Genomic DNA, 24,272 nt, shown 5'->3' with positions numbered 1-24,272 from the left:
TTTTTTTTTTTTAGATGTTGCAGGTAGGAGTTTAGTAACTTATTTATTTATTTTTGCTGTGTTGAGTCTTCATTTCAGTGCGAGGGCTTTCTCTAGTTGTGGCGAGCGGGGGCCACTCTTCATCACAGTGCGCGGGCCTCTCACTGTCGCGGCCTCCCTTGTTGCGGAGCACAGGCTCCAGACGCGCAGGCTCAGTAGTTGTGGCTCACAGGCCTAGTTGCTCCGCGGCATGTGGGATCCTCCCAGACCAGGGCTCGAACCCGTGTCCCCTGCACTAGCAGGCAGATTCTCAACCACTGCGCCACCAGAGAAGCCCTGCCTTCTTATTTAATTTTTTTAAATTTATGTATTTTTGGCTGCATTGGGTCTTCATTGCTGCGCGAGCTTTCTCTAGTTACGGCGAGCAGGGCCTACTCTTTGTTGCGGTGTGTGGGCTTCTCATTGCAGTGGCTTCTCTTGCTGCGGAGCACGGGCTCTAGGCGCGTGGGCTTCAGTAGTTGTGGCTCATAGGCTCTAGAGCGCAGGCTCAGTAGTTGTGGCACATGGGCTTAGTTGCTCTGCAGCATGTGGGATCTTCCTAGACCAGGGCTCAAACCCATGTCCCTTGCATTGGCAGGATTCTTAACCACTGCACCACCAGGGAAGCCCTGGTATTTGCCTTTTTAGAGGACACCAAGGAGAGCACAAGGAAACTTACTAAGTAGCAGAATTTCAGGTCCCAAGAGCAGCAGTGGGGAAAATAATGGCATGTCTGTAAGTGTAGGACCTGGGGATGGAGATTGCCGACTGTCCAAGGCCCCTCACATCAAACCACAAGGGTGGCCTAGGCTCCTGCCAGCCTGGGGTGATCCCAGGAACCCCTGCAGGGATTAGCAACTGTGGCCACCTCTTCACAAGTCACCTGAGGCCCAGCCTGCAGGCCCGGAGGTGGTGATGGGGAGATTGGCCCAGATGGACACCCCAAGACCAGGCTTCCCAGAAGCCTTGGGGAAACTGAAAAGGCTCCAGGCCCCGTGGCCAGAGTGGAGGGAAGCCAGGTGCACCGGGGGCAACAAAGACGAAGGGAAAGGCTTGAGGCACTTGGAGCCACAGAAGGCCCCTAATCTCCTGGAGGCCTGGTGGGCACAACCCAGGCCTGCTGAGACCAGGGGAGCTTCATCAGGGCCCGCATGAAAGCAGCCTCGTCGTCCCTCCAGACTCGCTGGGGCTTGTTGCCGTGACAGGAGCCCGCCACTAACATGCCTCCCCTCCAGGGTGAGGGGTTCAAATGCTTACATGGAGGCGCAGCTGGCAGGGGAAGGGGCAGCAGGTGGGGAGAGGGGGCGGGAGGACCTCGCTTTCTCTGGATCACAGACTGCTAGAGAGCAGAGACAGAGTAAAAAGCCCCAGCAGGTGACCTACTTATCAAAGGTCCTTTTTAAAGGGGCCAGGGGACCTTGGTGAGACTCTACAAGATAGCTGACAGGTGTCCCCAGACCCCCAAGGTTCGGGGACCAGTTCCTGGGGTCAGGAGACTGGCGCTCTAGTCCTAGACTGGGCTAGGGTGAAGCATCCAGGCAGCAGGCACAAACATGAAGGAGGCGCCCACTCCCAGGCGCTGGCATGCACCTGCATGACGCTGGTGAGAGTCGCACCGCGGCCCCTGAGTGGCCCTCACAGTCTGCCTCTAAGTGCCTCCCTTGCCTCGCCCTAGGCCCAGCCTTGCACTAACCTGCCAATGACCCCACCAAGCACCCGCTCCTGTCAGGCCTTGCTTTGTTCACCAGTAAAATGGAATGGTGCCAGATGACTCCAGGGGCCCTTCTAACTCGAAGGTGGGCAATTCTGCAGGGAGTGTAACTGACCTCCACTGCTCATCCCCAGAAATGGGCACAATGGCCCCCACTCCCGCCACCCATAAGCCCATCAGGCACCATGCTCCACCATGATACAACCTCTCCCTATAACCGTGTGCTATGCCCTTTGCTAAACACTTGGCCTCTGCTTCATCAAGGCCTCATTTTACAAATGTGGAAACAGGCTCATGGAAGTTAAGCATCTGGCTCAAGCTTCCAATTGGGAAGGGCTGAGCTGAGATTTGAACCAGTGCCTGGCTGTAATCCTACATTCCATGGGATCTGCCACAGATAACCCAAAACTCACTATGGCTCAGAAGATGCCATCGGGTCTTTGCACCTCCTACATCTTCGAGTGTGCAATGCTGAGGCTAATGCTAAAGGCGGGCTGCTGGAGGCGGGAGCAGGCAGGCAGGAATGGGAAGCCTGTGTGGGTGCTGAGCATTTGCAGACTGACCAGCCTCCACCCCAGCCAGTTGTCCACTGCTGTGGCTACAATGTCCTTGTCACCATCAGCACACCACAGCCACCACTGTGCCATTTTTAAATCATTACACAGATGCAAAGCTTTTTCACAGATGCTGCTCTGGCATCACATGACAAGCTTCTAAGATCATGGCAGAGATTTCTTCCCTCTTTCTCAAATGAGGAAAGTGGGGTTCCTGGAGGAAGAGTGACTTCCCAAAAGAACACAGTGAGGCAACGTTTGGCAATGAACTTGGAGCCCACATCTTCTTCCTCCAGGTCCAGAGCTTTGTCTACTCTTCCATGCCCTCCTTGACTTTTCAGTTCAACCAGCATTGATGGGTCTTTGTAACAATGACCTTTTTTTTTTTTGGCTGCGTGATCTCAGTTCCCCGACCAGGGATTGAACCCAGGCCACGGCAATGAAAGTGTCAAATCCTAACCACTAGACCACCAGGTAACTCCCAACAACGACCATTTTTGAGAGCTCATTCTGGGCAGGTATTATACACAGCACTTCACATATTATCTCATTTAGCCATCAAGACAACCTCATAAACTAAGTACTGCTACTGTTTTCATTTCGTAGACAGAGACACTGAGGCTCAGAAATGTGGAGTATCTTGCCCAGTTCACCGTGTTAGGAAGGGGCAGAGCTGGGATTCAAACTGAGGTCAGTCTGGCTCTGGGGCCTGCGCTCAGAGCCTCCGTGCTTTGTCTAGGAACAGAGGGGAAAGGAGAACAGACACACTTGAACAGCATGTGTGCCTGGCAGGTTATGGCAAGATTAGGATAATAGGAAGACAAACAAAGCTCTTGGAGAGCCCAGAAGATGGAGGTTGTTTCAAACGTCCGGGCAGGAGGCCAGGAGTCTGAGCAAGGGACACGGGAACAGAGGGAGGTGACAGATAGGAGGGAGGCGGCCTTGTGAGACCTTGGTCAAGTGCCTTGCTCTCTCTGGATCTCAATTTACCCAGCTGTTAAGAAAAGTTCCTGGAATATCTCCAGAGCCCTCTCCATCCCGAAAAGCCCTTGGACCCTGGGAAAACAAGCAATGCCTGGTGACAGCCTGGCTGCCAGCCCTGGGGGAATCTGAAATGTCCTTGGCCGTCCTGGCACGATTCAACTGCTGGGTAACAGGCTTGCAAAAGCGCAGGGCTCGGCCAGCATGCCTGGGCACCACTGAAGTGTGGGTCCTAAGGGGGCCACATTCCGCCCATTGTCAACCTCTCCATGGCCCCACTGGAGCAAGCACCACCCAGCCGGGACCCAGACCAGCAACCAAGGTCATATCCAAGTGCCCAGTGGAATGTCACTCCAGGCCTGCCCTGCCCCCGCTGATCCTGTCCAGACAACTCGAGTACATTCAATATCACCCACCCTCAGAGCCCCACACTCACATTCCCTAAGGTCAGCCACTGGGACGTAGAGACAAAGGGTTCTGTAGGAGATCTTCGGGAAAATGACCACCCCCATCCCCAAGGGACCTGTTCAAGACAGAGGTTGCTGGGGCTTCCCCTGGTGGCGCAGTGGTTGAGAGTCCGCCTGCCGATGCAGGGGACGCAGGTTTGTGCCCCGGTCCGGGAGGATCCCACAGGCCGCGGAGCAGCTGGGCCCATGAGCCATGGCCGCTGAACCTGCACGTCCGGAGCCTGTGCTCCGCAACGGGAGAGGCCACAACAGTGAGAGGCCTGCGTACTGCAAAAAAAAAAAAAAAAAAAAAAAAGACAGAGGGTGCCCATGCCAAGTCAGTGAAGACCCACAGTTAAAGGAAGGGCAGGAGAGTCCATCAGGGCTGGCCCTCAGTTCTCACTCCAGCAGGTGGAAGGGGCTCAGCCCAAGTCTCCGAACTCACAGCAGCCTCCTCAGACCACATGAGTACCAGGTTCCTACTCGATAGCCTTCCATGGCCCCCACCACCTACCAAGCAAAACCCCTTAACCTGACCGACTGCACAGTCACTAACAGCCCCTGTTAACTGGGTGTGGTATATGCCAGGGCATTGGCTAAGTGCTTCGTGTGCATTTTCTCATTTAACCCTCACAGCGACTCTGTGATGCAGGTACTATCGTTGGCCCCTTTTCACCGATGAGAAAATTGAGGCTCGGAGAGGTTATGTCACTGGCCCAGAGTCTCACAGCCAGGCGGCCAAGCAAGGATTCGCACCCACACTGGACTTCAAGCCAGGTTCTTCACCTCTGTGCATCCAGCCCCCTCAAGAGCTCCCTGCCACCCTCAGAACCCAGGGGCCAGCTTAACACGTCTGTGTGCAGGAGAGGAAACCAAGGCACAGAGAGAAACCTCTCTCTGTTGGCAGCCGAGCCAGGGAAAGGCCTGAGGCCTCTGGCCTCCCCTTCCAGGGCTCCCCCTAGCCCCCCACCCAAGAAGCATGGCAGGCAGAAAGGCCAGGGCCACCACCAAGACAGTGAGTCCTCAGAATCTGCCTTTTTCCTCTGTCCAGGAGGAAGGGAAAAGCAGGAGGAGGTTTACAAAGAAAGAAAAACAACACGAAAGGCCCAGGAAATACTTATTCTTACAGACAGATTCTCAGAGTTCGGCAGGTCCTACAGGGCACCCCTCACACCCCTTCAACGACAGGAACGTGCAGGCCCAGGACCAACCTCTACCCATGTGTCTCCCCTCCCACCAGGTATGCTCCAACCTAAAACATCTGACCTGAAATATCCATTTCTCTCCCCAAACCTACTGTCCTGCAGCCTTCCAGTCCCTCAGGCCAGAAACCTTGCCGTTGACACCTTCTTCCTCTCACAGCCCACACCTAATCCATCGGCAGTGAATTGGTTTCACCCAGTGAAACCAATTCAGAATCTGACCCCGGGCCGCCTCCCCACATCCCCACGCTGAGCCGTCCTCCCTCACCTGTGGCACCCACTGGCTGGCGGGCATCCCGCTTCCAGCCTCCAGGCTTCTCTCCACGCAGCAGCCCACAGGATCCCTCTCAAACATGTGTCAAAACAAGGCAGCCCTCAGCCCCAGCCGCTCAGCAGCTTTTCTTTACTTTACCCTTTACTCAGACCAAACAGCGAAGTCCTCGTCCTCTCGAAGGGCAGGAGGCCCTAGGCAATCCCCTCCGCCCCTGGGCAGACTCCCTCTGGCCACATCTCCTCCCAGCACGGCTCTTATTCTGCCACACCAGCCTCCTTGCTGCTGCTCCTCGAGCACACCCTGCACCCTCTTGCCTCAAAGCCTTGCGTTGCTGTTCCCTCTGCCTGGAATGCTCTTCCCTCTGCCTGGAATGCTCTTCCCCACATACCCCGTGGCTCCCTAGCTCCCCTCCTGGAGTCTCCTGTCCCCTTACCAGAGACTTTCCATGACTCCCAACACAGCAGAGCCACTCCCTTAAGTCACACTGTCCACCCCCAACCCAGCTTTATTTTTGTGGCAGGCACTTCTTGCCAGCTGACAAATAGCTAGTATTCATTGGTTTGTTGACTCTCTCCCACTACGAGTGTCACCCCCAAGTCCAAAACAGGGACTGGGCTGTTTTGTTCACTGCTGTGCCCAGAAAAGCACCTGGAACAAAGTAGATGCTCAATAAAAATGTGTTGGATGAGGGACTATGGCTGCCCTCATCTGAGCATCTTTTAGTTTCTGCAGTCCCCTAGGAGACCAGGGTTACCTGGAGGCGGAAATGAAACTCCACCTGTGCCAGCTGGAATCTTGATGGCTGTCACATGAACAGTCCTGGGACAAGTAACTGCTTGGACCAGAACAGGACTTACGCCAGTCCCTGTCCGGTACCTTTGCCCACCATCTTGGTCACTTTTGGGTCTGACAGCTGGGCCCACAGGGCGGCTCCAGCCCCAGCGGGAACATGGACTGGGCTGCAGCTGGGCTCCCTCCCAGCCCACCCGTGCTGCTGGGGTCCAGCATCTGACAAAGGCTGCCCCATGCTCCCAGCTAGAGGAGGCGGAGGAGGGAGGCCCAGTGCCATGCCTGCCCTTTTCCCGTTGTCGGCAGGAGGACTGTCAGAAGGAAGCTTTGTTCTCAGAATAAAGAGCATGAAGCCCAGTGCCAGGCGGAAACGGGCACAGAGGCAGCCGGCCCATCAGAGACAGTTTAAGGAAAAAAAAAAAAAAAAGGGATGGAGGATGTTTGAGAGGTAATTTGCACACCCAACCGGTTTCATGCCTCCAGGGTAGCTGTGACGATGGTGGCTTCACTTTCCCAGACCCGAGCCTCAAGACCGTCACAGACAAGCAGACTGTCCCCTCTGGGTGATCTGGCACCGACCCTGCAGAGTGAGGTGAGGACAGACGAGTGGGATCTTGCCCAGGAGTCAGAAGATCTGGGGTCCAAGCCTGGCTTTCCACACACTCATGTGTGACACGGGGGGAGTCCCTCCCGCCATGTACCTCAGTTTACCCTTCTGTAAATGGCTTGTATAGGCTTGTGCTTGGAGCCTCAGCCTGCCTGCCACAGGATCACACAGCAAGGTGCCCCTCAGCCTGTGGCCAGGTCACCGGGCAGCCCAGGCCAGTCCTCCAACCTCCTTGGGCACAGCTCCTGCCCACTCAGACTGGGGCTTCCAGCCTGCCTCCTGCCCTGACATCAGGGCATTCCTCTTCTGAGCTGTTAGCTGAACAATGTGAAATCTCTGTGGGCCCTGCCCAGACACTGGCACCTGCCCGGATCCCCCGTCATCCTCTCCAAGGATGGCTCATCAGACGCTTTCAGCCACAACCAACAGGAGGAGCCCAGCGTATGAGTGCACCCAGGGTAAGAGAGAAGCCCGGAGAGGGAAAGGGGTATGCGATGTCACACAGCTGCCACTCAGGGGTCCTCCCTACCAGCCCTGGCCTCCCTGAGCTAAGGCAGGGTCCTCAAAGCGTGTCCACAGACCCTCACGTCTGAATCTTCTAGGGAGGGGGACACTGTACCCTGGACTGAAGGAATCAAAGATGGGGGCCAGAAACTTGCATGCTTTTTTTTTTTTTTCTACAAGCTTCCCAGGTTTTTCTTGTCCCCAGCACAATTGTGACCTCTCAGCTAAGACCTCTTCAAGGAGGAGATAGCTTAGCCGGCCTCCAGGGAAGGTTCGGATTTCAATTAAAAGAGTGAAATACGCCTTGGACAGACAGATAGCTGGACAAAGAAGCTGGTGGCTAAAGCGCACACTCTAGGAGGAGAATAAAGCAGAGAATGGGAAGCCTAGTCCACGAAACACCTGAACTGATCCTTCCCCCCATCCCGCTGCCTCCCCAGGATGCCGAGGTCTGTACTCGATGCCATCTGAAGGCTGCCGATCCCAGCCTCCCTCTCCCCGCAAGCTCCTTCAAGCCCCCTGGGAGAGTGAAATGTGGGGACAGCTTCAGGAGAAATGCCCCTCTCCTTACTTACACTGCACCGTGGGGACAACCCTCTGAGTGACTGTTTATCCGCAGCTTAAGAAGCTGCCTGGGTCAGTGGCTAAGCAGCCACAGCTTATCTGGGAGGAGGATTCTCTGGCCATGGGGCAGGCTGATCCAGAGGCTTCCATTAAATGGAATCTTCACAGCTGGTGAAGAGCAGCAATGCCCCGCCTTCATTCATAAAGGAAGCGCTTATTATGCTCCTGCTGTGTACGCAGCCCTGAGCCTGAGCACAATGCTTCGAGGGGCACAGAGATGAGTCAGACCCCCACCCCCACCACCAAAGAGCCCACAGAGCAGACAGATGGGGGACCACACCACAGCGCAGGAGAGAAAGCCGGCCGTGCCTACAGGACGGGGTCAAAATTCAGACACCTGGGGGCTAGAAAGACTGTATAAGTGTGCGAAGTGGGCGGGGGAATGGGGCAAAGAGGAGCTTGCGTGCTTCATCTCCAGTAGTGGCCACTGGAGAACTACACTCAGAGTTGTATGATCTTCTCATTTTTGAAGCCAGAAGTTGGGATTCTTACGTAAAACCTCCTGTTAGCAACTAGCTCAAGATTTGGCACGGGCCAAGTAAAAGCTGCCCATGGGGCGGATGCGGCCTGCCAGTTTGTGGCCTTTGTTTTCTTAAAGAGAATAGAATGCAAAGCTCGGTAGATGAGACTTCCCTGCAGCCAAGGTATCAGGGGAGGCTTTCTGGGAGAGGAGGCTTGGCGCTGGGCTTCAAGGATGGGTAGGTCACTCGTAGGGAGGGAGTCATGGTGGGGGAGTGTACCCATTCAAGCCATAGGGGCCATGGGTCAAGGGTGCCACCCCCCAGCCTATAGCCTGCCTATCCCCCTAAAAAGGGGTTCCTGTCTCCACCCCCAAAGCAGGCACAGAGGCATCAGCTCTGTCTGTCCCCAGGTAGCCAGGGGAGGGGCCGCTTGCCCAGCAAACCTCCAGACTAAATCGATTGGTAGCAGAATAGCACGGGTTCGATTTCATCCCTGGAGCTTGGGGAACAGGTCAGCTAATGCAATAGCCCTGTGGGGGGAAGGGAGAGGAAGAGACAGTGGAGGACAAAACGAGGTTGAGAATCATGTCCTGCCTGGCTGGGCCCCACTGGTTACATAATCTTGCCTTAGGACAAAGCTACGTTCAAGTGAGGGCCTGGGCTGGGGAGCCCAGGGATGAGGAAGGTTCCTCCTCCCTCCCCTATTCTCCAACCTCGCCCTGCAGCTCCTGAAAAGCCCAACAGAGCTGCAGGTGGAGACTAAGACCCCAAGATAAGGTACTTAACAGGATCACACAGCAAATTAGCAGCAAAGCTGAAACTGATAATAATAGCAAACGTTAACCAAGTGGTTACTTTGTACCAGGCACCAGGATAAATTCTTTACACACATTATCTTGTTTGAAAGCCTATAACACTGTGAGATAACTATTCTTATTTTTCCCCGTTTTACAGATGGGGAAATTGAAGCACAGACACAGTAACTTATCCAAGGTCACACAGGAGCTGGCTTAGAGGAGGAGCCAGTTTAGAGAAGCCAACAGTGGCCTCCAAGACCATACTCTGAACCACGACACTACACTGCCACCATGCTACTTTCGACTAGAACCATACTGCCTCTCCAGCAACCTTCTCTCAAGCCTGTAGAGCATGCGTTCGGCCCCCTGCCCTCCCATCAGCACTTTGGGTGACACCAAGCCCTCTGACAACCTGATGAGACCTACAGATTCTCTCTGCAGAAAAAGAATCCACGGAAATGCCCACAAAATGTTGCACAAGATTTTAGGGGCTTACATCCCCTTGCACTGGTGAGAATAGATGGATCCAGATCATGGAATACTCCAGAGATAGGAGGTAGCAGAGGAAGAGGACTCCCCCAGGTTCTCTGGTCCCCTCATGTCTGAACTTGGAGCCCAAACGGTTGACCACTTTAGTCCACAGTACACCCACTGGGTGTGACTCACAGCTCCCAGCTGCTGGGCAGACAGTGCACAGCTGGGCCCCAGCATCTGGACGGGGGTGGCATCACCAAGCATACCACCATGCTTCCCCACCATGCAGGTCACCATCCAATGGGCACACCTCACTGCAGACTGGACCTGGCCTTGTCCTGACTCTAGCAGCTCTGAGTGTTTCCAAGAGGGGACCCTCCACGGTCCCTGCGGGCCTCCAGGCCAGTCAAGGCCACGGGAGCAGTAAGTCGAGACAACCGCCCTTTAAAAGGTGCCGCAAGACCCAGGCTCCCATCCCAAGTCTTCTGTGTCTCACTGTGCAGTCTCAGGCAGCAGCCCCCTCACCGCACCTCTGAGAGCCTCAGTTTCACCAACTGTAAAGTGGGAAGACTACGCTATCAAGTCCTTCCCAGCTCCACAGCCCTGAGTCTATAAACAACAGCATCTGAGAAACTTCACAGAGCTCTGGGACCCTGCTTTCAGGAAGTTACATAAACATCCTTCAGAGAAACAAAAGTCAAACCTAAAGACTCTACTTTCTTTTTCTGTAAGGATATCAAGAAGCCCTTTTTATAGTCTGACTTCCCCCATTCTACTTCCATTGTTCCAGATATCCTCTCAGGACCTAGAAAATACATTTGGTTTCCGTCTGGGGTCTGGGCTTCTTGGTGTTCTTTCTCTTGGATGCTGCCCCACCCTCCTTGGCAGCTTTCTCCCCCAGACACACCCACCTCTACCCCCAGCATTGGTCTGGGCCACTCTGAGGGCTACAGCTACCCAGCCTGCCAAAGGAGGGGTGGGGGGCAGGGACAGTTTTCAGGAAACAAACCCTTCCCTGGTCTGAACAGAGACAGCTCTGTGTCTGGTCCCAATCGTGACACCACGGTGTGTGGCCCTGTGTGAGTCCCTGCTCCTCTCCGGGCCTCTGTTCCCCACTGAGAGATGAAGGGGTTCCTGCACTGTGTCAGGAAAGCCCTTGGGCTCCTGGACCGTACCCTGGGGACACTGAGGCAGAAGAGAAGAGCAGAGTGGACACTGGGCACTGATCTTGACACCGCACCTCTCCTGCTAGAACCAGAGAAGACCCTGGTTTTTTCTCTCCGATTCTATCTCTTGCCCTATAGCTGTGGGACCTTGAAGTCAGCACTGTCCTTCTTTGTACCTCAAATGGCCCATCCATAAGAGAAGAATGACAGTGTCTGCAGTGGAGGCCCCAACTTGGAGGCTTGAGCCCTAACCATCCCAACGCAATCCCATCACCCCCCCCAACGGTAAAGCCCAATTTACTCGTTTGATAGAATATATATTTCTGCAGCTTTATAAAGCCTGCTACCCAAACACTCCAAGACAACCCTCCACCGCCCTTCTTCCAATGAGATGTTTCCAAGCAACCCTACAGGATTTCTAGATTCTACCTCCTTATGACTGTGTGCCCTCAGTATTTTCATCTATAAAATGGGGCCAATAATGATGTTGACCTTATAAGATTACTTTGGGGATTACTCCAGATAAGATTACATGGAAGTGCTTATCAAGCACCTACAAGCTCTCCACAAATGTGAGCAGCAATTATATGATCACCATTATTAAATTACTGAGATGCTTAAAACCACTGGACCGGTGACAGCTAAGGCCCCTTGGCCCTCTTGGACCACATCTGGTCGCTGTAATCACACATGCATGCACATACGCCCGGCCCCAGCACACACCCTTCTCTGAGGCGGGACCCACTCTCTGAGCCCAGCCCTGGCCCCAGCCCTAGAACACAGCCAGCTTGTTCCCGGCACCCATCCTTGCCACCCACAAAGCCTCCCACCTTCGAGTCCCCCAATTCCACCTTCTTTAAGTGGCCCCAGAACTGTCTCCTGTAATCACGTTGGGGTTCTGTTCAACAGAACCCCATCACTGTGGCACAAGATTGTTTCCTGGGCAGGAGAAGCTGTTATAAGACGGTGGCTCTTTGAAGACAGGGTAGAGAGAAACTGGGCTTTCCTTTGGGTCCCCGACCTTTGCTGGTGTCTGAATACGTTAAGAGCCCAAAGAAAGAAGCATCAAATTTTTTTTTTTAATATTACCTAACCAAGTGTTTGTGGATGTTTAGCATGCACTGGAATCACCTGAAGAACTTAAACAGCTTGTTGGGCCCCCCTCCTCACCCCTGCCACCCCGCCCAGTTTCTGATTCAGTAGGTCTGGGGTGGGGCTAGATAATCTGCATTTCTAATAAGTTCCCAGGTAATGCTGATGTTACTAGTCCAGAGACCAACCTTGAGAACCACTGACTTAACCTGCAGGTGAATCAGGGAGCGCTTCTGTGAACAGGTGATGCTAATAGTCCTGTAAATACACAAGCAAGAGCTGCCTGGTGTGAGCAGAGGAGGAAGGGGACCTGGGCAGAGGGTGCAGCCTGAGTGAAGGCCCTGCGATGATGACACTCATTTCTCCTCACCCGGCCTCTGCCTGGACACGTAGCATAAACCAGCAGTGGCTGCACAATAACCACAGCAAACCTCCACCAACCGACAGCCCGGACCTGCCTGGACAGGCCGAGCCTTGGTCAGCCCGCAGGTGAGGAGAATCCAAGCTACGCCCCATGGACCAGACCTCGGCTCCCCACCACTTCTCAACCACATGAGCACCAGGATTCTGCTCCACACCTCCAGACACAATCCCTTCCATCCTGGCCAGCTCTGTTTCCTCGTTCCCAGTGCCTCACATTATAAGTCAGTTTCATCCGACCAGAGCAGACCCTCGAAATCACCAGACCCCAATGGCAGTCCCCAGAGTCTGAACCTCTCCAGGCCGAGCCATCCACCTTACCGGGACTTAGTCACCGTATCTGCTAAAAGCGGGTGGTAACACTGCCCGTCTCCTACTGCTGTTGGGAGGATTAAAATAAGCTTCTTAGTCATTAACTACATCATCAACTACAACAATAACCATAACTAACATGGACTAGGCTTGTAGTTAAGCACCTTCCCTGTATTTTCTTTCTAAATGCTGTGAGATGGGGACAATTATTATCCCCCTTGTACAGATGAAGAAACTAAAAACAGCTTGCCCAAGGTCCCATAAGTACGAAGTGGCCCATCAGAGATTTGAACCCAGATCATCCTGCTCCAGATCCTAGTCCCCAGCCTCTCCTCTATCTGTGTCCTAGTCACCCACCTTGAGTGAGATCTAGCCCAGGTCACCTCTCCCTGCCACCGTCCTCTCCCCCTTCCTGGGGCACAGGGAGGCTGGGCAGGAGGCCTCTGGAGGTTGCAGCCTCCACAGTGTCCACAGTCTAGGGTATGGGTCCCTGGTCTCGAGGGCAGTCACAAGGCCTGCCAGCCAGGCCAACTTAACTGGCACAAGTTTTAGATACCACTCAACGTGGCCACCAAGGAGGAGGCTGGGACTACAGAACTTGAGTACCTTAACCTTGATGAAAGAAGAGAAGAGGAAAAACAGGTGTAACCGAGAGAGGAAATCCTGCCAGGCTTCCAGGATAAGACGGGCAGGTCCCACACCCTAGGCAAATTGCCCTTTCTCTCCAGGCCTCAGTTTCCTCATCCATACAAGCCTCAAGTCATTAGACAGAAAGTTTAGAAACTCAAACTCCAGAGATTCTTCCCTCTATCTCTAAAAGGATAGATCATCTCCTAGGTATAAACAGTAATTATGATAACCATTGTTAGCTTTGAAAAGCTCCCACTTACTGGGTTCTTACAATGGGTCAGGCACTGATCTGCTCAATCTCCCTAGCAAAACAGGACTGTTACTATCCTCATTTTGCAGCTGAGGAAAACGATGCCCAGAGAGATTTAGGTACTTTGATCAGGATCCCACACTTAATGGTGGCAGAGCTGGGATGTGAAGCCAGGACTTCTGACTCCGCTCTGCAATGCTGCCCGCACCCAGTGGGGCAGGAATGGGCTGCCCACAGCCACTGCCTCCAGAGCACAGAGCCTGGAGGAGATGAGACGTGTCCTGAAGGAACCGGAATTCAAAGCCAGGTGTGTGAAGGGCCCTGTAGAGGCCCAGGTAACAGACTGTGCACATGCAAAGCAGGGAGCAGGCGGCGCGAGCTCTGCAGAATTAGGAAGAGGTCACACTGGAGCTGGGCACTGGCTGGGGGGCGGATTTTGGGGTGGGTGAGGGGAAGTGACTGGGGTGCAGCACCCTCACTGTGAGCAGAAATGTGGAGGCAGGAAGGGATAGTGCGCACACAGGGAGGGAAAAGTGGCAGGTTCTCTTTGAGGGTTGAGGGGGACTGGGAGGTGAGGCACTGTGGTCACATAGCAGGTCACTTCCCACGCCTTGGCCTCCAATAAATAAATGCTCATTTGCAATGCACATTTTAAAATTAGACTAATCCAATCTGTATCAACAAATAAAACAGGTAGGAATAAAAAGGGCCAGGAGGCAATTTGACACAAAGCCTCCATCTAGATAAGAGCTTCAGGCCCCTCTGTAACTCCTTTGGTGACAGACTGGCTTTAGCCCTGAGGCCACACAGTCCAAGCCATCCACAGCCACCCCTTCCTCTAAATTCCCAACCTCCAAGCTGAAGCTGATGGACAAAGCTTTGTGCCAGCCCCACAGGCAGGAGAAAGCACCTTGGCTTGTGACCCCTCAGGCCGGGAGCCCCGGCTTTACCCTCTAATGAGGGGAAGGAGAGGTACAGCCCTGTCCCCCAGCCCATGCACCCCACCCCTCCCAATCCTCACTTTCAAATCCATCAGCCCTTTCCTCCAGCCCCTACTGATTCAGCCTGACTCGTGATTCAGCCTTGTCTCCTCACATTTGAGGAACGAGAGACTGAACCCATTTCACAGACTGGGAAACGAAAGCAGAAGGTTCCAATCCTCTGTGAAACCACAGTCCCTGGCAACCCAGATTTTGGTGGCTGATCCAGAAATTCTGAGGGGCCCCTCAAAGGTCAGCTGGGCTGAGTGTTTTCCATGGGGCAAGGGCTCTCCCAGGCAGCGCGCTGCAGGGGAACTTCCGGAAGGGGCAGCTATGAAAAGCTATGAGAAAAACGGAGTACAAGTGGGCCGAGCACCACCCCAAGATTCTCGGGTGAAAAGGGAACTGAGAGAGGTCACCCAGGCATGACCCTCCCGGTACATGCCTCCGGCACCCTCTCCAACTCTCTGGCCTCTTTGCATATACTGTCAGCAACGGGGACCTTGCTGCCTCCCCAGGCAGTTAATTCCCGTTAGCTTCATTGTCACCCTTAGTGCTGTCTCTGCCCTTGAGAGCCACACAGGACAACACTATGCCCTCTTCCAGTAGACAGCCCTGCAGGGAACTGAAAGCAGTGACACTGCCACTTAAGGGTCCTTCCCCAAACCCCAGACCACCTGTGATGACCCTATCCCCAAGATACCTACAAAGTCCTGAAGCCTCCCTCTCCTTCCCTCTCAGTCCCATGGCCTGAGTCAGACCTCTGCCAGACCACAATTAGCATCATCTCTGAGCTGGTCTCAACCCTGCCAGTCTTGGCACCATCTTTGACCAAATGACCCCTGAGAGGAGCAGCACAACAGGGCAGAAACTGTTCAAGCCTGGGTTCAAACACAGTTCTGTAAGTGATTCGACCCCTCGGAGCCTCCACTTCCTCATCTGAAAATGGGGTGGGGCTGGGGGTGGCCAGCAGCAGCTACTTCGCAGGGGTATTGTGAGATCTCAATGGAGCGTCTGTAAGGAGCCTGGCACAAGACACAGTAACAGGCATCGACTCAACGAGCTGCTTACAACCCTCTGTCCTCTCCACCAGCCACAGAATGAAATCCAAACCCCCAAGGAGGACACTGCAAGCTCCCCACGACCCCATCTTGCCTCCCACAGCCCCCTTTCCCACTGCCTGCACCCTCACAAACACTTCCTCCCCCAGGAAGCCCTGTCGACATTAACAACCAGAAGAGCTTTTCCCCCCCACTGACCTTCCAAAGCCCATCTATCACTGATCACATCCTGCCTCTTCGCCATCACTTGATCCTTGCCTTCCCTCCCCTGTCAGATTAGCGGCCTCTCCAGCCAGAAAGCAGGAGCATCTCACCTCATTTCATTTCCCAGTCACCCCTGTCCACAGACATTTTCCATACATATTTAACAATTACCCCAATGTTCCATTTCAAGTAAAGAATGTCCAAGTCCTCCAAACAGTCCAGATATTTCAAGCCATACCCAAAACCAAATTCCAAGCCAGCAGAAGTCTGCCCAGTCTCTAGGGACTCGCAGGCCTGTCTTTGACCCCGAAGTACAGAAGACGGGTCAAGCAGGCCCAAAGCCCAGGACAGAGAAAGCCCTGGGCTGCTAAGACCAGAGTCCATTTCTAAGTGTCTCACATGCAGGATCTCTCAGTTGGCCCCTAGGTCAACGCCCAGCCTATGATTTCATACTCTTAACCACATCCTCAACTTGTGAGTGTAAAACTGTTCTTTGTATACCCCTTGTGATAGGAGACTCACTATCCATCTTTTCATTCTTGCTGGCTCCTCCTCCCTTCACCTGTTGATTCTCTTGCTCTGATCTCAAGGAGAGTCTGACCACCGCCTAGGGTCATCCCCATCCCTCAGGAATCTTTTCAGCCCCTCCACTTAATCCCTCAATTTCTGAGCCCCCTTAAAGTCTAGGTAAGTAGTGGAATTTCCACTCTTGTTCCTACCAGCTGGCAGTGAACTGTCAGCCCAGGAGGACCCCCTATTCTCAGGGCCCAGGAAAAGCCTACGGACACTGCAAATTCCAGAAGCAGTGCTGGCACAGCCCTCGGAGAAGTTAGAATAGTCATGCACAAACTTTCCTTTCGCCAGGACTTTTTTTCACTATCTGCTCCTTTTTTTTTTTTTTTTTTTTTTTTTTTTTGTGGTATGCGGGCCTCTCACTGTTGTGGCCTCTCCCGTTGCGGAGCACAGGCTCCAGACGCGCAGGCTCAGTAGCCATGGCTCACGGGCCCAGCCGCTCCGCGGCATGTGGGATCTTCCCGGACCGGGGCACAAACCCGTGTCCCCTGCGTCGGCAGGCGGACTCTCAACCACTGCGCCGGCAGGCGGACTCTCAACCACTGCGCCACCAGGGAAAAGGCTAGGCCAGCACAGGGCACTAAGGTGAGTGTAAGTCTGGGCCACCCCACATTTACTCCTGGGCTATTTACATGGAAAATGCATGCCCTAGGCTCAGAAACCCATACACGCATGCATTTTCCATGAGGATTCTGCAATCAAGACATGTGCTCAAAGTCCACCCTTCATTACTGTTCTCAAGGACCCTTGGGGCTGGGGCATTATTTTTGCAATGAGACCCTGCTGATGAGTCACACAAGAGGACACCTGCAATATAAATCCCATCACCCCAAGGGCTCCACTCCTGGCCCTACCTCTGCCCCCTGCTGATCTGAAAGTGACCTGGTCTGGATGGAGTAGAAAGGCCCTTTGGTCCCCTGGGTGCTGGGGAGAGGCATGTTAACAAAGCCACCAGCTGTCCCCAGCCAGAGCCAGGGAGCACTCCTCCCTGCACCACCCATACTATGAAAGCGTTCCTACCACGGACCCAGCCAGCAACAGAACTTGGACCCTTAACGGAGCTCCAGGCCCGGGCTCCAGCTGCGCACAATAACAAGAGCCAGGGCACAAGACCTCAGCCCACACCAGTACCAGACAGAAGGAGCATCACCTGGGGGTAAGGGTAAAGGGAAGAGCGGCCTGTGTCCTCATGATTTCAATGGAAAATGAGCTCGGTCACAGCAGGATCTTATAAAGCCTTGTAGTTGAGACTCAGACTGGGGGAGGGGAGTCAAATCCAAGTTCCACCACATCACAGCTGTGCGACCTTTACGATTCTGTGCCTCAGTTTACCCCGCTGTAAAATGCTTTTAATAGTAACATGGGAGAATTAAATGAGATAATGTATCTAAAGCAATTAGCCCAGGGCCTGACATATAGTACACATATAACAAATACTTGTTGAATATAAACATGCCACCGTTTTCTAAGGTACCACAGGTTCTCATTTCATCCTTATTCTGGCAGATTCTATACTTTGCCCATTTTACAGGTGAGGAAACTGAGGCTAGGGGAAGGTAAGGAACCAGCCCAAGGCTACAGAGCTGGGAAGTGACAGGCACCCAGGTCAGTCTGAACCTCAAACCGGGGACAATAATGCCGCAGGCCATTCCAAATGCTCTGGGGCTGGGGGTGGGGAGGGCGGTTTTACAGCACCCGGGTGTGATGGTGGGATTCTGTATCCTCTGGGCCTGGCATGGCTCCTAGCTGACCCGCGTGCTTAAATCTGGGAAAGAGCCTATTTCCCAGTCTGTCCCAGAGCCCACGCGTCCACGTACGCCCCCTCCTACCCCGTCCCAGGGTGTTAAAGGGCAGCGTTCAAAGAGGGGGTATAGTTGCTCCCGAGAACCTGAGGGAGGAGGGGAGTTAGAGACCAGGCCGATCACAGCCCACAGAAAACCGGTCCGGCTGCCTTACCCTTTCCGAAGCGGGGACCTAGCCTCTAACCCCGTCCCTCGCCAGACAAAAGTTTCCCCTGTTCGGGAGTAGAGGAGGGGGAGGGGGCATTCCTCGTGAGTGACATTATCCGTGACCTACAGCTGCCGCGCTGCCCTCACCGGCACCCCGGCCTGCCCCCGGCCCCCGCCCGCTCCCCCACCCCTTTGTCCTCCCACCCGGGTGCGCGGGGCCCGGCAGACTCTACGAGCCCGCCCGGCGCCCGCCCGCACCAAACTTGCGCCGGCGGCCGCTTGGGCCCCGCGCGGCCTGCACGCCCAGCTCGGCTCGGGCCCCGCAGGCTCGGCGACAGGGGACTGGCCCGCCCCGGCCCTCCCAGCCTCTTACCTGCCACGGCTGGGGCGCCACCCGGGGGAGGGGGCGCTCCCGGCGAGCCGCCGGACGCCTGGGTCCCCTGGGCCGTGTGTGCGCTGCCGGGCAGCGGCCCGGTAACCCCTTCGCGTCCGCCTCCCGCAGCTCCCACCCCCGCTCCACGCCGCAGCCGCCGCTGCCGCCGCCCGCCCCGCCTCCCGCCCGCTCGCCTCCCCCTCCCCCTCCCCCTCGGTGCCCAGCCCCCAGTCCAGGTCCCCGGCACTGCGCTGAGGCAGCGTGCAGCCTACCCCCCTCATCCCGCGGTGGGAGGTGGGGGTCTCCCGGAAGACTGGAAGTTGGGGCGCGCCGCCTCGCTCACCGCGGGCCCGCGGAGCACAGAGGAGCAAACCCGCGCGCCAAGGGGCCCCCAGCCTGTCTCCCCTTACCCCCTCCGTCCCCGGCGCCTACCTCCCCGAATGTCGGCGGAGGGAGCGGGGTTCGATCCCGCGATGGAGCGTGGGTGCCGTCCGGAGATCTGCTCCAGAGGCCCGAGCGGCCGGCTGGCGTGCGGCGCGCACCCCGGGGCGGGGGCCGGGGCGGGACCGGCGCTGCTATCGGAGCTGGATTTCTCGGCTTCCACCCGGATTCTCCCTCGGCTCTCCCGGCCGATTCGGTGCTGCTCGGCGACCACGTGACGCAGGCTGCCTTTGACCCCAGTCTCAGAGCGGGTAGGGGGTGGGGGCCGGAGGGGGTGTCAGATGCGGGACCCACCAGGGCCCGAGGCGGCTCCCGGGAGTCCGGGAGGCGGTGACCCTGGGGAAACAAAGCCCGAGGGAAGCCAACAAGTTATTCGGGGGTCAAAGAGGGAACAACACTGGGGGTCGGAGAGGCTGCAGAGAGACCGAGAGAGACAAAGACCCGCGCCCGCCGTGCCTCCGAGGGTCCTGGGAGCGCCCTGGCTGGCCCGCGGGGGTTTCCTGGCTCTACCAACACTGGGCTGATGACAACCCTCCAGGGCCTCCTCAGACGGCTCCCCAACAGCCAGGTCTCTGCTGGAGTGACCCCTCCAGGGCAGTCCTACCCAGCCCCACCTACCCCTTTGCCCTTACTCTCGAAAACCCCTTTATTTCCTTTTCCGTGATTATCTGGTTCACTTACTGGTTGCATTGTTTACTAGAATGTCATCTCCCCCAACAAGTTGTTCCCAGCTGAATTCCCAGCGCCTGGCACATAACAGGCAGATGAAGAGGTGGATGACATTGTGCAAATCTCTTCTCCCACTGCGTCTCAGTTTCCCACCCCCAGTGCAACCATCTCAAGGACCCTGCAAATTAGGCAAGATTACACTGGTCATCCTCATTACACAGATGAGAACAGCGAGGCCCAGAAACACAAAATGATTTCTGGGAGTCTGAAGTGGCTGAGAGCCCCAGCCTGCACTCAGATCTGACTGTTCCAGGTGGGGCTTTTTACCATCCATGAGCCTGCCTGTAATGAGGGACTGGGTCATTAGTTGATTGGTTGATTAGAGCCATAAGGAGCTTGCTAATGATGTAGATCACCAGGCCACCCTAGAGATCCTGACTCTGTGGGCCTGGGGTGAGACTAGCAAATTTGGAAAACAATGGATTGGTGGTTTCCTAAGGACCTTCAGAGGCTTGAGATTACCTAATTGTAGGAGCAAAGCTTAAAAAAAATATGAGCAACCAAAGCAGAGCCAAGAGAGGTAGGAAAGCCAAGCTTGACATGAGAATAGGACAGAATCATCCCAATTCCCCTAAAGGGTAACCTCCTGTGCTGGGGGGAGGGGGGGAAGAGGTTTCAGCCAGCCCACTCATGTCTCAGAGGAGGAAAGACGCTGAGGCCTGAGCAAGGCTGATGCTGGGGAATGGGACCAGGCTCTGGACTCCCAGTCATGCCCATGTGACAGCTTTGCATGGAGTGTAGTCAGAAGGACTAAGCCTAAGGGTGGTGATCACAGACCCAAACTGCAGGCCATGTTCAAAGATAGGCTTGTGACTTCCTAGTGCATACTCCAGCCATGCCACCAATTTAGCCAGGGAAATCAACATCCACTAGCAAATTCTCTTTTATAATCTATGTTCCTGTGGTCAATGATCTAAAGTTCTTGAATACTGTCTGGGTCTTGGGCAGGTTAAACAAGCCCCTAGAATCTTATTTTCATCCACATTTGGTCCTGTAGCGTCTTCCCTGTGCCAGGCACTGTGTTCTCGGTAACAGAGATACAGGGTTGAAAGAGACATGGGTCTGCACTCTCAAAAAGTGTCGGGGTGTGTTTGGAGGTGATCTGCATGTCCCTCCCTGTGTCCGGAGGCTGGCTGAGCTGAGGGCCTGCTGGGGAGGCCCAGGGCAAGTGCTATGGCCCACAATAAGAGGGGAGCAGAACAAGGGAACTTTGCGGGGAGGCAGCCTCTGAGCAGGATCTGGAGGGACCGGAGGGGATCAGGGCAGGGATATGGACATTCCCGGTACAAGGAACAACCTGTTACAGGCCACATGGAAAGCGTTCCGGAAAAGCTGAGTGTTGCATGGAGGGGGGTGGGGGGAAGGGTAGAGGAAGCAGGAAGGAAAGAATGAGCAAGAAAACTGGAGAGGTGGGTTAGGAGCAGTTTATGGGTGACCTTCTCTGAGGGGCCCAAAGGAAAGGACATTATCCTGAGGGCCAAGTGGAGTGAGAAGGCTATAAGCAGGTGAAGGAGGTAATAAGAGCGATGCTATGGGAGGGTAGAGGGGAATGGAGACCAGTCAGGTCACGGAGCTATTCTCCTGCCCAAGCTGAGCGAGAGCCAGCATCTCACCAATGGAGCTGCAGGTCCCGAGCACTGGCAGGGGGGAGGGGGGACAGCTGTGAGCTAGGGTGACTCCCCATCACCAACAGCTCTTCCTACTCTTTTTCAAGTCTTCAGTTACCGTTCACCAAGTTGGGCCCAAGGCCCTCCAGCTCACTGTTACCCAGAAAGCCTGCAAAAAGGCAAGGCCCAGGCTCCACCCTGGGCATTGGCCTCCATGGGTCTAGGTGAAGCTGAGGACTCGCGTTTCTAACCACACCCTGGGAGGTTCTGAGGAAGACTGTCGAGGTGCCCTGCTCCTCCACCCCCTCAGGACCCACCCACACCTCCCAGAGCTTTGGGGACCTTCTTTGTGTTGGTAACTTCCCCTGCCCACACCCCCTCCTCAGTCCAGTGTCCTCCCCACTGGCCACTTGACATGCTCCTTGGCTGCCCCAAGGTCCCCTTTATCCAACTCCGTAAACCAAAGGCTGAACTTCCAAACCTGCATCCACCCAAACCTGCTTCTCTCCTTCCTCCTATGTGTCCAGTTCACATGTCCAGTCCAGAAATCTGTCACCAGCCCCTGTCCCCACATCCCATCCATGAGCCAGGGCCATTGGTTCTGCCTCCAGTTTTCTTCTCTAACCCAACCCCATCCCTTCCTCTTCATCACTACCACCCTAGTCCAATCCAACATCTGGTCTCTGCCTCGGCCCATGTTAACAACCCCTTCACTGCTCTCCCTCCCCCCAACTTTGCCTCCTCTAATGCAATCTAATCGTGCCCATTTCTTACTTAAAGCCACCAATGCCTTCCCATTGCTCTCAGGATAAATTCCCCACCTTGTTGTCCAGCCTTACCTCTTGTCCTAAGTGGTATGCCTGGCCTTCCCCTTTACCTGACTAATTCCTCGTTCAGAGTGTGGACTACCTGGGTTTGAAAGCTGGCTCTGCCACTTACAAGCTGTGTGACCGTGGGCCAGTTTTTATTTTTTTTTAAATAAATTTATTTATCTTTTTTTTTTTTTTTTTTGGCTCTTTGGGTCTTTGTGGCTGCAGGCAGGCTTTCTCTAGTTGTGGCGAGTGGGGCCTACTCTTTGTTGCCGTGTGTGGGCCTCTCATTGTGGTGGCTTCCCTTGTTGCGGAGTACGGGCTCTAGGTGTGCAGGCTTCATTAGTTGTGGCACGTGGGCTCAGTAGTCATGGCTTGCAGGCTCTAGAGTGCAGGCTCAACAGTTGTGGCACACGGGCTTAGTTGCCCTGCGGAATGTGGGATCTTCCTGGACCAGGGCTCGAACCCATGTCCCCTGCATTAGCAGGTGGATTCTTAACCACTTTGCCACCAGGGAAGTCCCTGGGGGCCAGTTTTTCAAACTTTCTGTGTTCATCTCTAAAATGGGATAATAGTCTGTACTTCCTAGGACAATTGTGAGAATTAAATGAGTTAAACATGTAAAGCCCTCAGAGTGGTGTCTGTCACATGATAAGCACTATTAAAATGTTAGCTAAATGGTTAATTTTTTTTTTTTTTTTTTTGCGGTACGCAGGCTCCTCACTGTTGTGGCCTCTCCCGTTGCAGAGCACAGGCTCCAGACGCGCAGGCTCAGAGGCCATGGCTCACGGGCCCAGCCGCTCCACGGTATGTGGGATCCTCCTGGACCGGGGCACGAACCCGCGCCCCCGACAACGGCAGGCGGACTCCCAACCACTGCACCACCAAGGAAGCCCTAAATGGTTAATTTTTATTTTTGGGGTATCAGGTTAAATTTCATTTCCTCCTGGGGCTGTTCCTGTGTCCCTAACCCAGACCACTTCCTGGTCTACATGTCACAATCCCTCTTCATCATCCTTGTAGTTACTTGTCGGCTGCCTCTCTCTAGAGTGTAAGCTGTGTGTGAGCAGGACCACATTTGTCTCAGACACAGCTGAGCTCTGGAACCCCACACAGAGCTAGGCACAGGGCAGGCAACCAGCACATATTTACTAACTAAACAGATAAAATGAAAGTCAACAGATTCATCACAAAACAAAGAACACTGCCTCCCTACAACATGCCCATCCATGGTACTTCATTCATTTAGTCATTTGACATTGATTAGTACCTCTCCTATAGTCTTCCTCACACCATCCTGGTGGGGGAGGAGAAGTAGAGGGACATAGAGATGAACATGACAGATGTGGCCCCTGTCCTCAAGGAATGTATGGTCTACTGCAGAGACAAACATGTAAATGCACCAGAAGATATGACACAATGTAACCATGTTGTTATACTGGCCTGAAACAATTCTGCTTCCCAGGAGGTCTTTGGAACAGGAAAGTGAAAAGTAAATGAAAACAGACACTCTTGCCTACTTTAGCCCCTACCCCCAGGTCCTAGCAGGGTTGTCTATAACAGAGCAGGAAGGGTAGGTCCTGTCCCAAGGGCATTAAGATCACCCCCCTCTTTCCCTGCCTGGAGACCTCCTATTCAGCCTTCAAGGCCCCACTTAAGCAGCATCTCCTCTGGAAAGTCTTCCTGTTCCTGCCAGGGCTCTCTATGGGACTTGGTCACGGCTCTAGTGATTTCCTGGGACTATGGTGGGATTTGTCACAGAGAATCCAAATTTCATGTCATTTGCTTCTTAAAAAAGTAAAAGGTGATTCAATGAATGTGTAACTACATGTGATTTCACGTTTGGACTTCAGTGGAGGCAGAAAATAGCCTCTGTCAGACCATGTGACCTGATTTGTGGTTTGGAGAACATGGTCACCGTAATTACAGCATTGACCACATGGTGTAACAGTTTCCTCTCTCCTCTCTCTCTCTCTCTCCCCCCCCTCCCTCTCTCTCTCTCTCTCTCTCTCACACACACACACACACACACACACACACACACACACACGCAGGCAGTTCTTCAAGGAAAGGGACTATTTGCTTCCTGGCAGACCTTGATATCTGTTAAGCAAATGAAGGAGAAAAATCTGTGAAATGGGCAGGTTATACATGCTTCAGATGGACAATGGATATAAAGTGTTCTGAAAAGCAACCAAAGACTGTCTGAGGTGGGGGATGGGAGTAATTAACAG

At 54.3% G+C, this 24,272-nt stretch overlaps 1 protein-coding gene across 5 annotated transcripts in view; it reads right to left on the bottom strand.

The window, feature by feature from the left end:
• NDST1 (N-deacetylase and N-sulfotransferase 1) overlaps positions 1 to 19,117 on the bottom strand; it is a 73,910-nt gene extending 54,793 nt beyond the window's left edge. For 2 of the 5 annotated variants that reach the window (XM_060093653.1, XM_060093652.1), the window contains exon 1: positions 18,885 to 19,117. The gene's annotated coding sequence lies outside the window, so the exon portion shown is untranslated. Of the gene's footprint in view, positions 1 to 18,086; positions 18,117 to 18,452; positions 18,595 to 18,862 lie in introns of those variants that run through there. The other 3 variants (XM_060093654.1, XM_060093651.1, XM_060093656.1) reach the window with 3 other exon arrangements.
• Between the last annotated feature and the right edge of the window lie 5,155 nt (positions 19,118 to 24,272).

This window comes from Mesoplodon densirostris, chromosome 3, assembly GCF_025265405.1.
Source record: "Mesoplodon densirostris isolate mMesDen1 chromosome 3, mMesDen1 primary haplotype, whole genome shotgun sequence".
NCBI lineage: Eukaryota > Metazoa > Chordata > Mammalia > Artiodactyla > Ziphiidae > Mesoplodon > Mesoplodon densirostris.
This window is presented reverse-complemented; position numbering and strand designations above follow the sequence as displayed.